The 15,706-nt window shown below is 39.5% G+C and overlaps 1 long non-coding RNA gene across 1 annotated transcript in view; it reads left to right on the top strand.

Annotated features, from left to right (window-relative positions):
- LOC106506546 overlaps positions 1 to 15,706 on the top strand; it is a 218,782-nt gene that overhangs the window by 54,516 nt on the left and 148,560 nt on the right. Inside the window, exon 3 of the long non-coding RNA XR_002343136.1 lies at positions 7,652 to 7,754. This is a non-coding gene — a long non-coding RNA (uncharacterized LOC106506546). The remainder of the gene's footprint in view (positions 1 to 7,651; positions 7,755 to 15,706) is intronic.

Raw genomic sequence — 15,706 nt, 5'->3', positions numbered from 1 at the left:
AGCAGGCTGACCTCTACTGTGAGCAGTTCATCTAGTCACCATTGCCAAATTGGAGGCTATTACTTAAGGTAGAGAGTTGGAAGAGGAGCTGAAGTTAGAGAACAAGCTGTGAGTGTCCACTGCTTTGCTAGCTCTGGAGCTGGATGACAAGGTGGGAGAGGAGGTTCATAAGTTGGAGACTTTAGTGTGCTGTTTTGCAAAAACAGGAAGGCACAAGATGCCTCAGATTAAGGTCTGAGTGCTTGTGAAGAAGACTGATTGGGGTGTTAAGAGGTGGGATTCCTGGGACAGTGAGGAGAATGAAGAAAAGGATGTTGTGATGATTGACAGCAAAACAGATGAAATGCCCCATGCTGTCTGACCTTTAGTACAAAGAAAAGTAAAAGCACAGAGACAACAAACCCAGCAAGTGGATAGCCCCCAGTTCAGGAAACATTTCTGATGAGAGGATATACTCCTGTTGAGCTTATTAAAAGAGCCTCCAAGTTCCAGCAAAAGGCCAGGGGGCAAAATCCAAGCAAAGTTAGTGCATGCAAGTGATATGACAAGTCACTTGGATTTCATTGACCAGGAAGAAGATAAGGAAAATAAGCAACATTACCACAACCTGCATCGGGCATCACCTGCATGTGTTCAGGGGGTTCCAAGAACTTACTCCCTTGTAGGTAGGGTTATTCTACTCTACAGGAAGGTTTGGCCCAGTGAGGAGGTTTTCCCTGGGCATTTGGAACCCTGGAAATCTATAAAGAGGTACAAAAAGTTCTTAGACCGTTGGGAATGAGATAGGCCATCCACTCCCCTGTCTATGAAAACCCTGATCGGGCCATGTTCACTGTAGAAATGAAAGCTGAGATACTTCAATGCATTCCTAGCACCTGGTATGGAATGCTAATATTCACACTCACCCTAGTCCTGGGCCAAGATATTTACAATTTGGAGCAATCCATTGCTGATCTAGGGGAAACTGACAAATTTCAGGAATAGGTACAGGCTGTGGAAAAGACTGAGAAAGAGGGAGATAGCTTAGAAAGCCAAAAGACTATCCTAGTTGGCTATAAAGGGTCTGGTAAAAGTAACCTGGAAGCAAATGTGGTATAACCTCCTTGATGCCAGGATCTCACCTGAAAAGATAAACCAGCAATTCAAAGCTGTGTTGGTTAGCCTGTGGGAAGCCTTAAAACCTGAACAATAGGTCAGATCTGTCTGTTAGCACCACCATCCCTGATGTCCTTCCTGCTCTTGCAAAGGCCTTAGGATACAGTCCTATTTGAGATGAGTACCTTTCTTGCCCTGGGAAGGCCATGACTACTTTTACATGAGGGCATTGGAGGTGATCAGAGGCCTTGTGTTGAGTCCACTCTTTACTGGTCATCCAGAAATAAATCAAAGACGACTCTGGTTGACACAATACTGTAAGACATGGTAAGCCTCTGGTTCCTTCAGTGCCATCAGTGATTATGGAGGGCAAGCAGTTATGGTAGGAAGGTCCCTTTGACACTGCAAACTGGGCATTCTCCTTCTTCATGAGAACACAGGAATCTCCAATACCAGAGAACATATTGGGCATTGCTATCCTGCAAGGTCAGACTATATAAACCTCAATTGGTGAATTTCACCTTGGGGTTAGTGTAATAAAACCAGTACTGAAGGGAAATGCCAAATGGGAACCAGTAAGCCTGTTACCCCACAGAGAGTGGTAACTGTTAAATAATACAAATTGCTCGGGGGAGAGGCTTAAGGAAATAAGAGAAACAACCCCAAAAGTGCCCCAAGTGAGTGTTGTATGCCCACTTTCAGCAGCCCAGTGTGGCCAGTTAAACATCCAGATGGCTTATAGCAGATGACCCTGGACTACTGGGAGTTGAACGAGGTGCCCCCCACCCCCAATCCATGTGGCCATGTTCAACATAGCCATCATCTTAGCTATTCTTGGGCCACTGTCTCAATAATATACCATGCTGTACTGGACCAAAACAGACAGTTTTTTTCAGTATACCCCTGGCCACTGAGTCAGAAGATCAATTTGCCTTCATGTGGGAGGGGCAACAGTGGACCTTTAAGTGCTTCCCTAAGACTACTCATATAGCCGGACAGTATGTCACAGGATAGTAGCCTTGGATCTGTTCCTGTTGTCCTTTCCCATATCAGTAAAATGGGCCCAATGCATTTTATTTTTATTTTTTTTAATTTTTAATGATTTTTATTTTTTATTATAGTGGATTTATAGTGTTCTGTCAATTTTCTACTGTGCAGCAAAGTGACCCAGTCACACATATAGGTACATTCTTTTTCTCACATCATCCTCCAGCATGTTTCATCACTGTGACTAGATATAGTTCCCAGTGCTGTACAGCAGGATCTCATTGCTTATCCACTCCTAATGCAATAGTTTGTATCTATTAACCCCAGACTCCCACTTCCCCCCACTCCCTCCCCAACCCCTGGCAACCACAAGTCTGTTCTCCAAGTTTCTTTCCTGTGGAAAGGTTCATTTGTGCTATCTGTTAGATTCTGTAATCTTAACATATAAAGCCTTGCCTCTGCTGCAGTACACTGCAGATTTTGCTGGAGCATCTGTAAGGGAGAGGATGGGCAATGAACCCACTAAAATTCACAGCCCAGGCACTGAAGTAAAGTTTCTGGGAGTCATTTAGTTGGATGAGATGTACGTTGTCTTAGAAGTTGTGACTGATAAGGTGCAAGCCCATCCAACTCTTAAGAGCATGAAGAATGTTAAGGCTTTGTAGGGATTTGGGAGTTTTGGAGGACTTTTATTTCCTGCCTGTCACATTGCTTCCATTCCTTATACTACCTGGTAAAGAAAAGGCAAATGCAGGACTAGAGATCAGAGAAACAAGATGCCTTTGAGAAGGTGAAAATACTAGTGAAGCAGATAAAAGCTCTGGCAACTCGAAAGCAGGGCAACTGTTTGAATTATTAGTATCTGTGACTATGGAAGATATATGTTGGACACTGGCAGAGAGAGCAGAAAGAGAAAGTACCCTTAGGATTTTTGTCCCAGCTCTGGAAGGGAGAAGAAACCTGATATACTCCAGTATAGGTGTGGAGTGTGTACACATGCCGCTCCAGATAGAGGCTCTAGGAAGGGACAACATGTCATAGTAAGAATTCCCCTTCCTATTAAGGGATAGGTTGAAAACATGTTCCATCAGCCTCCTTCTGCCATGGCTCAAACTTCCACATTGACTAAGTGGCATGTCTGTTTGCGGCAGAGGATAACCTTGCCCAGCAATCACTGTCTGTAGATATGTAGGTGCTACTGGGCACTGTAGAAGAATGTAGAGTCCCCACCCCTATTCCTCTGTCAGCCCCTGCAGCCTGTAGAAAGAGAGTGGAGGAAATTCTCCTGAGGCCAGTATATATAGGTAGAGAGTTGGGGCAAACAATCCACACAAACTGCAGTTACTGTTCTGCCCAACACTGACACCATTTGGATGGAAATAGGAATGGACCATAGTAGCCAATGGACTGAATTCAGAGCCCATTGGCTGGTGATCACTCATAAGCCCTGACTGTTAACCCTTTGCACTGAGAAGCCATTTGAAAGGGATCAACCCTGTGGCTTGGACAATCGTAAGCAGAGAGGTGAATGATAATGAAAAGCCCCGTGGAGTCAAGATATGTAGACATTTTGGTTTGCCTGCAAGAGCCTGATGCAGTCCGCACTGATTTCCATGCAAAGATCATAAGGTGTTGGCACCCTCTGGCAATTAGGGAGCTCATACTCTATCCCAGCTATAAGGCTTAACAACTGACCCTTCAGTAGGTAGTATGGTGGTGATTTTATGCATAGGAAGAACAGCCACTGTACCACCCAGGTGGGATGGCATATTGCTGTGGATCCTGGATTGTTCTTGAAATACAATGACTTGGTTAATTTAGTAACAGGAACATGTGTATTCTAAGCATTGCCCAAGACAGCTTCCAAAGGAGTGTGAAGCCAATCACTGGAGTTCCCAAGGGCTTGGCAACTTGATTATATTGACCCCCTTCCTTTGACTGAGGGTGGTAAACAAGCCCTAATTTGTGTGGACACTGCATCTGTCCTAAGCACCTTCTCCCTTGTCATCATGCAAACCAGCCTGAAACTAGGCTGCTACTATTAGGGGATTAGAAAATCTAAGTACCATACAGATACTCTCATCTAATAATGACTCGGAGAAAATGAGATGCGCAAGACTAGGGGAAAAAAAAATAAAACAAAAAACATGACAGTAAATGGAACTTCCATCTTCACCATTTTAAGCACAATGGTTTGGTAGAAAGAAAGAATGAAATATTAAAGCAGCAGATTAAATTACTAATCAGTAAAATCACCTTGGGCAGGTGGACTGCAGTGCTGACCTAGGCTTTAATACATTTGAATGATCAACCAGTAGGGCCTGTTACCCCATGTGCCAGACTGGGGACCCCACCCAAGACACTCAGCATTGTAAAGATATGAAAGATATGAAACTCACCTGGTAAGCTTTAAATGAGAGCTGGCAAAACTTATCTTTACTGATCATTGAAATGTCTCTAATAAGAAAAGTTGTCTTTCAAAATAGGATGGCCTTGGGCACTATTACTGCTCGGCAAGTATTATTACCTGTGCTGTTATCTGAGTGGAATTTTGTATGTTCATACCTGGTAGTTTTCTAATGTATCATCTTTATTTTTATTTTTTTTGCTTTTTAGGGCTGCACCCACAGCATATAGAGGTTCCCAGGCTAAGGGTCGAATAAGAGATATAACTGCCAACCTACACCACAGCCACAACAATGCCAGATCTGAGCCGTATCTGCAACCTACACCATAGCTCAGGGCAATGCTGGATCCTTAACCCACTGAGTGAGTCCAGGGATTGAACTCTCAACATCACGGTTCCTAGTTGATTCCTTTCTACTGAGCCATGATGGGAACTCCTGTATCATCTTTATTAAATCACATCAGTATACATGTGAATGGCCCAGATCTCCAGTCTAAATTAGGACTCCATAAATCAGTGGTTCAGATTATGGGGCTCTTGGTGAAAAATATTGTCTCTTATTTTGGGAATTATTATCTTGATCTGTGTTTTTCCTTCATGCACCTCTATCCTTGCTGTGGCATCTGCCTCCAGTGCAGGCAGAAAGCAACCAGTGAGTCATCCCCATGCCAGTGAAACCCCTTGCTGACTGCTTAGGGTGCACTGAGGAAGAGGGGCATGTGAGCCAGTAAGAGCCAAGAGCTGGGTCTGGAGAGGGTGGAGTGGTAGAGGAGGTCATAGAGAGCATGTGGCCACTGGTTGACCCACAATTGTAGTCAGAGGTCTTTTACTCCCTCCCCTGTCCTTAGAATGTACACTTTTTGCTCAGTGTTCCCACAATGGGCTCTGTTCCAAGGACACAGCCTTGAGAGACCATCTGGAGAGTGTACGTGACTGAACCCAGTTAAGGCCTCTACATAGTTTTAAGATTCTGGTGAGTGAGTGGGAGAGCTAGTTACCTTGTTTTTGCCCAAGACGAGCATTGCATGTAAGTTCCTTTGCTTATTAGGACTGCCACTTACCAGTCTGGAGTGGATTGCCTCTTTCTTTGGTTTCTCCCTGCCCTTTGTATATCGGCTTCAGTTTATGAACCAGCAAACATGATTGTTCATTTTTGAGGCTCGTATTTTGTGGTACATTGATTTGTTGTTTAGCTCTATTTATTCATTTGAACAGTTTTTCTGGTTAGGGAAGGAACTTTCAAATGGAAATTAAGAGTAGTTTGAGGCCATCTAAAGCATTTATAATTACATTTGATGTAAACACAAGAGATGAAATGATATATCATCAGATACAGTCTTCAGGTGTGTGCACTGTTGAGTGAAAAATAAATATGAGCATAATATTCTTATGAAACAAAAAATTTTGACAAGGAACAAGAAGGTGAATTTTGTGTGAAAAGGAAGATGCTCACGTGTGTTGAAAAAATAATTAAAAACAAGGTCCTCAGAGGGAAAGAATAACCTGGAAATAATATTGTCGAAAAGATCTGTGATGATAGAGAAAAACAAATTGGAAATGAGGTTGAAATGCGATGGTAGACAGGAATGTTATTATGTTTTAGAGCCCTCTGTGGAAGCATCCCGTTTCATAGCAGGAGGGAGCTGTACCTCTTCACAGGGCAGAGACACAATCACAATTGGAATAATAAATAATGCTTCTGTTTGGGGGATCTCATTACCAGAAATTATAGTCAAAATGGAAGTAGTACAGAGTAGAGTAATAATTGTGGTTAGGAACTGCCAGAATTACTTCTAGACGAGATGATTAAAAGAATTAAATAGCTTGGTAAGGGGTGCCTAAGTGTGGGAGTGTTTACAGTCACGGGGAGAATGTTAACCCTAAAGAGAGCGGTATCAGTTATTTAGCATGGTGGTAAGGGCTGTACGTAGAAGCAGTTTGGTGAGATTAGGAAAAGGGGGATTGAGGCAGCAGTCACAGAACTCATTTGAACACTGAGGAGTATGCTTAGGAGCACAGCCTGGATTTACAATTTGCAGTTTTAGCTTCAGTGATTCTAAACATTTCTGTGGATTATGCATGTTCTTTTCCCCTGTTTATTCCCTTTCCTCCTTGTAATTTTTATCCTCTCATTTGAACCATAAGTTCTGTGTTTCTTTGTGTCAATACACTTTATGGATCATCTGTGGATTCCTGCCCAGTTAAATTACACTATCTTTTAAAATTTATGTTTCGGCCCTGAGCTAGCAATCATTTTGCAAGCACTGGAAGCAACGTTTTCCTCACAAATTTGCCCTCTTTTAGTGCATGGGGATATTATATTACCAAGTGCTATAGAATGTATTTCTGTAACCAGAAATTTTCAGTATTCTAATAAAAAGTATAAAAAGATGTGGCTATCGGTAACTCAGTTTGAATTTCATATCATAGCATTCCATGTTTCCTGGCTACTAAATTTGTTTTAATGTGAAATTTAAACAGTCTTGGCTTTGAATTATGAATGCAATGAAACGTAGCAAAATATATAAGGAGTCCCACAGAAATGTAAACCGGGGGATAATATTCCTTTACTGTGGAACAACTGCCTTCTCTTAAAAGAGTGACAGCATTTCTGTAAAGTCTTATCATCTAAGCTTTATCAAGAAGTAGCTGAAAGAAGCAGAAGTGCAGAGATGCTTTGGAAAAACAAACACTATCATCTTCGGTGGTGCACAGAGATAGGTCTCCAAAGAAGATGCAAATAAGCAAAGCAGGCATTAGTACTCAAGAAAAGCTGAAGTACCTTTACCGAAGCCTCTGTTCATAGCATTTCAGTGCCCTTAGGAGAAATGTTCTCTTAATCAAGAATTAAAATATTCCATGTTCTTTACAAAATCCAATGCCATTTGTAGGATGTCTGAAGGGAGATGTGGGAAAACTCATGCCACAACAACAAACAATAAAGAAATACATTTTAATTTTTCTTATGTTTGGAAAATGTATTACGTTTACATCTAGAGAAAATTTCTTCTTTTCTTCTTCTTTCCTCTCCTTTTCCCCCTGTCTCTTTTCTGCTTCAGTTAATGTTACTAGAAGTGAGATATTAAATGGCTTTGATGATTGAAATGTTAAAGCCTATATGAGTCATAAGAAAAGTGAGGGTTTGGCCTTTCTTTTGTTCAGATTATGTGCCTGACACACAGCTGGTGCCTATGATCTCTTCTGCTGTTGGAGACGGGGATCATGTGTTCACAGTGATAGCCAGAGCTTCCTCCTGCTTCCTGTGGTGAGTACCACTGCTATCTACACTTGTGCTGGTATAAATCCTGCAAAGAGAATACTGTGTGCCTCTAAGTCTTCTAGGGCCTGGTTATAGGATAATATCCAGAGAGATACCCAGTTGTTCCTGATTTTAGAAAAAAACAAACAAAAAACTTCTGTAACCTGGGCAAATACTTCTTACCTCTGGATTCTAGACCAGTTCAAAAGTAGTTAAGTAGATTGAATATGTGTCATAAAACTTTCGCTTAGTACTGCTTGGTAAGAGAGCTCACCATTGTTGCTCACTCCTGACTTAAAAGTTTTAGTTTAAAAGTAGAATAGTTATTGACCTAACTGTCTTACCTTGATAGTGCTGTGATGCTGGGACGAAGAGGTATGGAATTAAAAGAGGCTCATTTATTACAAACACAACATGATTGCATATCTTTCTCATTAAATCTGTACATGAAATGGAAAGCTGGTGTAAGAACAGCAGTAGTAAAACAAGAAGCAAAGAACAGTGCCTGAGAGTGTACTGTATTAAGGAATTGACCCAGGACTTAAATGTCAAGGGGTGTCAGTTCCCAGTCCTTCTCTTTTGTAAAACCAAGTTTAATATATACATTTGCTCATCATCCATGCAAACACACAGGTGTATATAAACACATTGTAATGTGCACATGTGCATACATGTATAGCTTATTTAGAAAAATGACAACTGTAGAAAATCCAGAACGTTGGAAACATGAATAATATTTCTATAACTCAAAGGTAATTGGGAAGTTACTGCTAATATCTTTGTTTTTCCTCAGAACTTTAATGTAGTTGTGATTATCTTGTATTTTGTATCTTATTTTTTAAAGTTTAAGATGATAATGATCATTTCATGCGCCTCTATAAACTCTTTATAGACATCATTTTAAATATATTTTACAAGTCTACAGTCTGAGTAATTACATAGTTTATTTAACTATTCCCTATATTTGGGACTTTTGATTTATTTCTCTTTCTAGCTCTCTTACATTATTTTTTCCCCTTTCCATCATCTTTGTCTCCTTCTCTCTATTCCTTCTTTCTCTCCTTCTCTCTGTTGCTTCTCATTTTTATCAGGACTCTGTCCAAACTTTTCAGTCCCGATGCACTGATACTGATACTTGTGTGTCTTGAAGGAGAAGAGAGTAAGAGCCATGTGTTTAAACTGAATGATGCTATTGGTAGTTCTTTAATAGCCAGGTAACACCCACAAATATCTGCTGTGGAGCCTTGCATTGTGTGTAACTCAAGGGGAGAGCATTAACTTGCATGTTAAGAGGCTGCTGAGAAAAAGCAGTATCATCCTTGTGAGTATTGGTGACAAAGCAGGTGCAGGGACTCAGCTCAGAGCAGTGGAAGCCAGTGAAGTGGAAAAGGCAGAGGCTTCAGATGGTGAGTGAGTGATTTGGAGGCAAACATAAGTTACCACTTGTGGACTTTCAAAAAATGTTTTAAAAGAGTTAATATCGAATAAGTTTTATGTATTTGGATGTAAATATCAATGTTCGTATAACCTTACTGATAGATGTGGGGAGATTTGGGACATGTGACTAAAACCACAGTATTAAATCTTTGCTCATAAGGGTCTCCTTGCCCTATATTTCCCAGAGTTTTCTTAAAGATGGATTCCCATATGATAACTTACCAAATTTTTGCCTCTAAACAAATCCTGAGGCAATAATTTACGTGCAAGGAGTTTATTTGGAAGATCTCATAATGCCCAAGTGAGGAAATGGAGACAATTAGATGAGACCAAAAAAAAAAAAAAAAAAAGCCAATAAGAGTGCTGTAACAAGTGGATTATCCATGTGGGCAACTGGGAATTGATCCCACCAGAGACCTTCTGAGAAACCAGCCTGCAGAGACCAGCAAACAGGCCAAGGCATCTGAGCATTTATTAGCATTTTTTTTCTTTGAGAGTTGCTGTAGGCTCATTAACTCCTCCATATCTCCAGAAAATGCCTCCTTGCAGACAGATGTGGTTCCAGAGTTATAGAATTATCAGCAGGCTGAAAATTGTATATTGCCACTGCCAAAACACTCAAGTGGGCCAAGGGGTAAAGGATGGGGCAATGACAGTGTCTGTCACACTGGACTTACCAAGTCTCTTTACATTTCATACACTGTTCTTGTGATTATATGTCCCATATTTAGGATTGTCATTCCTTTGCTTTCTGACATGTAGAAATCACAAGGCTTCTAGATAGAGACAAAATATGCCTCCAAAGCTTTTCTCAACTTCTGTGCCAAAGTTCACGTAAGCAACCAAAGTATAGAAGTTGTTCTGCATTGAAGGTCAACTGTGATGTCAGGTTCTCCTTAGAAAGAAGAAATATTGAGGTAGAAATAGGCTTGAAATATGGAAGAGAAATTTGCTACCATAAGTAGCCTCACTCTGAGGGTGGCCTAATTGACTTAGAGTTTTGGCTCATGCCTTTGAAAATTCTCTTTATTTCCATCCCCAATTCAAGTTGTCTGATGCCAGTGCCTATTTCTTTTAGCATTTCTTTCATTTTCCAGTTCTCCTTCATTCTGCTTGTAATAAATCAACCAAGAAACACTTTTGACCTTTCCTGTGTCCTATCTTTCTTTATTCCTTCTTAGTTAAGAATTCTGGGGGGAAAAAAAGAGCAAGAGTAAGAAAAGAAGTTTACACTTCCTCACCAAGCAGACACATGTCAACACACACACACAGAAAAATACCTGACTTTCATCACTTCACTGAGAAGGTTCTTGTCATATTATATATATATTATATATATATATATATATATATATCTTGTCATATTATACATATCTGTCTTGGCCAATCTAGTCATTGTTTTTTGTTTTGTTTTGTTTTATTCAATTTGAACTTACTGATTGCTCTGCTGACAGCAACACTGTTACATACCACATAATGAACATCACCTCTTGTACACCTTACAGAGCTCATGTTAAAAGCTAAGTTCATCATATCTCAAACCAGCCATATGTCTTTAACCGGCCCCAAATTTACTCCTCTTATCTTGGTGGCTAGCATCACCGCCTGACAAAAACCTAAGCAAAAAGAGTTGGAGTCATTTCAGAAGTTCTTTATCACTTATTTTCCACATCAAATCAGTCTTATGTTTTTACTTCCTAAATAAAATGTTTCTGAGGCTACACACTATGTCATAAAACAGTATTTCTTTGACTCTGGACCTGTCTAGTCTTTGGAAATTCTAGTTTCACTCAAGATCTTCTGAAGCTTTTCCAGTGGAGTATCTCATATTTATTTCAAGAATGTGTCATTCCTACGAGATCTATTATTTAGCCCCTTTACTGTGTATCTTCAATTGCTTCTGAGATAGACAGTAATACATGCCACTAGTATCATATTACAGAAATCCCCAGGGCCACTGCTTCTGCCTTACAAAAATGTTGCTTCTACTTCTAATGTTCATTTGATTTGCATTAAGGCCGTGGAAACTAAAAATTAAAAATGCTGATTTCTAGGACACTGGAGACACCATGATCCCTAGTCACTGTTGCCACTGACACTGCTATTAATGTCCATACTACCAATGATGCCTAGAACCAGCAGTCTCCTAAATTATTTTTCTTCTTTGTGATATCCACTGATAATTTGTTGATTAGACTCTTGGCCAACTATGGCAACCTGTCTTTTAGACAAACCCAGATATAGCTGCATCCTAAGGTAAGCAACTTGAGCTTAAGATTGAACTTTTGATACTTTCTATCTCCAGTAAAATATTTGAAATTTCTCTGTGCCTCCTCTGAGAATCAAGCTTGGAATGATAGGGCTGTAAAAAGTTATTTTCATGGACCACTCCAGTGTTTCTGCTGGGGACAGACTCTTGAATACAGGGACAGACTTTGGGTGTGACACCTGCTCCTGGCATGCCAGAGGAATGTCGTGGCAGTACCTCATATACCACCCATGCTTTGGCATTGATACATTTTTTTTTTCCTAGAGGTGAGAGTCTTCACTTCTATCACCCTCTCACATCCAGCAGTGATACATCCACTTACCTCCTGGATCTTACTTGAAGGAGCAGCATGGGGAAATGACACTATACACATCTTCCATCCTATGCATATGGGATGACTGAGCTGCTCAGGCTAGGATATCAGTCATTCTTTTCCAATCCTTTATGCACCTTTGATAGTAGAGTCATCTGAGAGATTAGACTATGATGTCCTCCAAAGCGTACATGATTGGGCTCTTCTCCTCATCACCTGAATAAATCACTGCCTGGTCCAGGGGTGAGGAGATCACAGTTTTACAATCCCTCATGATTATTTTGGTGGGTTCACACAGGACTATGATTGCACTTAATATTCAGGCAGAGTCTCATATGATCTTCCTCTAGCTGGGGAATTACTGCATTAGTCACTGACAATCCTTTTTCAGGCTCTCCAGAGGCCATTGCAGCCAACACTGTTGCTGTGGAGCTGTGCCACTGCTTCTCTCACCCGCTCTGCACTGCTACTCTGGGGTCAGTGGGCTCCACACCTGGAACCCTCGATTTCTATGAAGATGAAAAATGTGTTGTTTTCATAAGTGTCCTTAGGGGTTGGTCCAAAGAAGATTTAAGTAATAATACCTAGAGACTTTCCCAGCCAACTAATACTTAGCATGTTAATTGAGCCTGTTAGCCTGAAGCCAAAGTTACACACTGACTTTCTATCCTTCTGGGATTAATTCTGTTTTTAAGGGACTTCCTCAATTTTTCCTGTATATAGACCTCTGAGGAGTCTATTTTACTAATTTCTTGGTTTGTCTAGTCATCCCAGATTCCTAATATATCAGTATTTCTTATAGGTGTATTTCTTTTATTACATCCCCAGTGTTGTTTTTCAAGATCAGACACAACACTTCCTAGAGCTTGCTAGGAAATCCCGTGCTAGACAAACCTGAGTTCAGATACAAGCTCCCCACCTTACTAGTTATGTGGACCTTGGCATATTACTTATCGTCTTCTCTTATCCTAAATTGACTTATCTTTAAAATAAAAACAAGAATAGTACATGCCTTGTAGGGTGATGGTTGGACTGAATGAAATAATTCAAATAAAGTGCTAGGAATAGCAGTCAGCACGTAACACATGCTCCATAAATGTTAGGAGCCATTATTGTTCTTACTTTTGCCTGGATTACTACAGAATTCTCTTAACTGGTTTCCTAATCCTTATTTGGAGCTCTTCCAGTCTACTCTCTACAGTGCTGTAAGAGTAATCTTTCTGAAACTTAACCCTGATGTGTCACTTCTCTGCTTAAAACCTTTAAACTTATTTTCATAGGTTTAATCATGGTGCTAGACTCCTTAGCCTGGCACTCCTTAGATTGCCCATTGCAGTCATGAGTTGTCTCTCTAGTCTTGTCTGCTTGCCAGTCTCACCCAAACTTCCACTGCTTTTAGCATAAGCAAATACTTAGAGTTCTCCAGAAGCAACATACTTTTTGTATGTCCTTGATGTTGTGCCTATGCCTGTTCATGGAACACCTTTGTCCCTATTTTCTTCTCTTTAATTTATACAGATTTTTCAAAAGCATCACAGCCCCCAGGAAACTCTCCACTTTGAATTTGATTGAAATGGCCTCCTTCTCTTCCAGTTAGCCTATTCTAAACTTGCCCATCCTAGCACTTGGCATATGGTGCTATAATTGTCTCTTTCCTATATGTTGACTCTTTTAATTGAAAGCTTTTTTTTTTTTTTTTTTTTTTTTTTTAAGCATAGCACCCATGGCACATGGAAGTTCCCAGTTTATGGGGTCTAATCTTAGCTGCAACTGTCAACCTGCACCATAGTCACACCAGATCCAAGCCACATCTGTGACCTATACCACAGCTCAGAGCAATGCTGGATCCTTAACCTACTGAATGGGGCCAGGGATTTAACCCACATCCTCATGGATACTAGTCAGGTTTTTTAGTGCTGAACCACAATGCGAACTCCATGTATCTTCAATATTTATAAGCCATCTAGGAGATAGTGGGTACCTACTGTTTGTTGAATGAATGCCTGACAGAGGAGTTAAAAAGCAAGATATATATGGAAGGAAAGGCACAGTAAAATGTAGAAGGGCCTCAGATTTCCCCACTCATATTGAATTTCCTTTTGCTGTGTTAGCATAGTAAAGTAGATCTTGGAAGGGTCAGGATTTTTCCAAGATCTTAGGAAGTATGTGAAAAAAGGATTTGGGATTCCTAGATGTTTCTGGTATTGATTTATATTTGTATTGAGTTGTAGGAAGTATTTAATGGTCTGAAACTACCTGTCCTCTAGACTGCTGAAATACCTGTGTTACTTATTTGTACTGAAAAATGTCCTTGGAACAGATCTCAAACATCTGATATGCCAGTATTTAAATGATCTTATTTCATTATATAAGCTTCTCAGGGTCTTATATTCTCTCATTTTTTGTAATCCCTAGTAAGTAATAAATAAGATTCCCTAATACGTATTTACATGGGAAATGATAGCCACATTATATAATATAGTTGTAGTGAAGAAAAAATGAAGTCTAAACTGAATTTCTGTGAAAAGAGGCTTTAAATTCACATTTGTATAAGGTTTCTTACATAAATATTTTCTTCATACATTTTTTGGGGATAGTTCATAGTTTATTTGTAAAAACACAAACAAGTAGTAGATACTGTATTATTCAGGAGGTAAAGTCTTTATTTCTATTAAGTAAATATGTTTTTAAAGCCTTAATAGAAGCAGAATTTCCCATGGTCATATTTAACCTAATGACTATGTTATTTGAAAAAAAACATTCTTCTATAATAAAAAAATAATTTTCTACAATATTATCCAAAAAAAGACTTAAACAACTTTATGCTACCATAAATATAATAAAATATTTCACAATCTCTTCTGCTGAAATTCAATTATGTAGTTTTTAATAAAGCACATCATCAGTAACTTGAAAAAATGGTTTAAGGCAAAAAACATTTTTTGAAAGAACACCATAAACATTTGAAACCATAAAATTGTAAGCATTCAAAGCTTATAAGTAGGGTTTTACAGGAAGTCAATTTGGCTTCATATGCTTGTTAAAATAGGGATATTTGGTGCTAGTCTATATAATCATAAAAATAAATATTTGAAATTACCTCCATTTTAAATTGGAGTAATTTAGGTTGATATTATCACATTAAATTAAAAATAAAGCATAATGATTTCAGAAGGCAGTATATAGACACATCAATTTACAGATGAGTTATTTTTTTAAGGTTCCTTTTTACGTTCATTGGATGGGACTTTGAGAACACAGTGATCAACGTCCCATCTTAGTTGAATTATCAGACCAGGAAATGGAAGTACCTTCTGTAGGAAGTAGAGAACTAAATATATAATATATATTATGACATTTTTTCACTGGGAATGTACATTAAGCATTTAGGCTGGGATTTGAGGACCACAGCTTGTTTTGCTCCTGAGGGAGTAAAAATTACCAACTCTAAACTCACAGGATTCTTAAATCTACAGTGACTGTATGTCTCGATTTTTCTGAGTTAGTTCTGAAAGCATGTAATGCTGAGAAGCACTCAAGTCGATGCTCAGAATACAGCAGAGAATAGGACAAACACTATCCGTACCTTCATAGAACTTTCTGTATAAGGGAGGAGACACGCCACTAACATATGATACAAAAATTATTACCATAAAACAAGTGTTACAGAGGGAAAGAACAGGATTCTAAGTAAGCCAATAAGGAAGTTCTTAATATTGTTGTGGTTTGGACTGGTCAGGAGAAGAGCCCGTAAAGAAGTAGAATCCACTGGAAGGGTAGGAGTTACCTAGGCTAATCAGCAGAGGAAGCAATGTCATCGAAGACCCTGAAATAGAAAGTTCAGTGTATCAGATGAATTGAGAGATTGCCAAAATTGCTAGATTATGGCAAACTAACACTGTGCTAGTGGATGAGACTGGAAAGGAAATTAAGGACCAG

The sequence above is a fragment of the Sus scrofa genome, chromosome 1 (assembly GCF_000003025.6).
Source record: "Sus scrofa isolate TJ Tabasco breed Duroc chromosome 1, Sscrofa11.1, whole genome shotgun sequence".
NCBI lineage: Eukaryota > Metazoa > Chordata > Mammalia > Artiodactyla > Suidae > Sus > Sus scrofa.
Note: the sequence above shows the minus strand (reverse complement) of the source record. Positions and strands in the feature narration are given on the sequence as shown.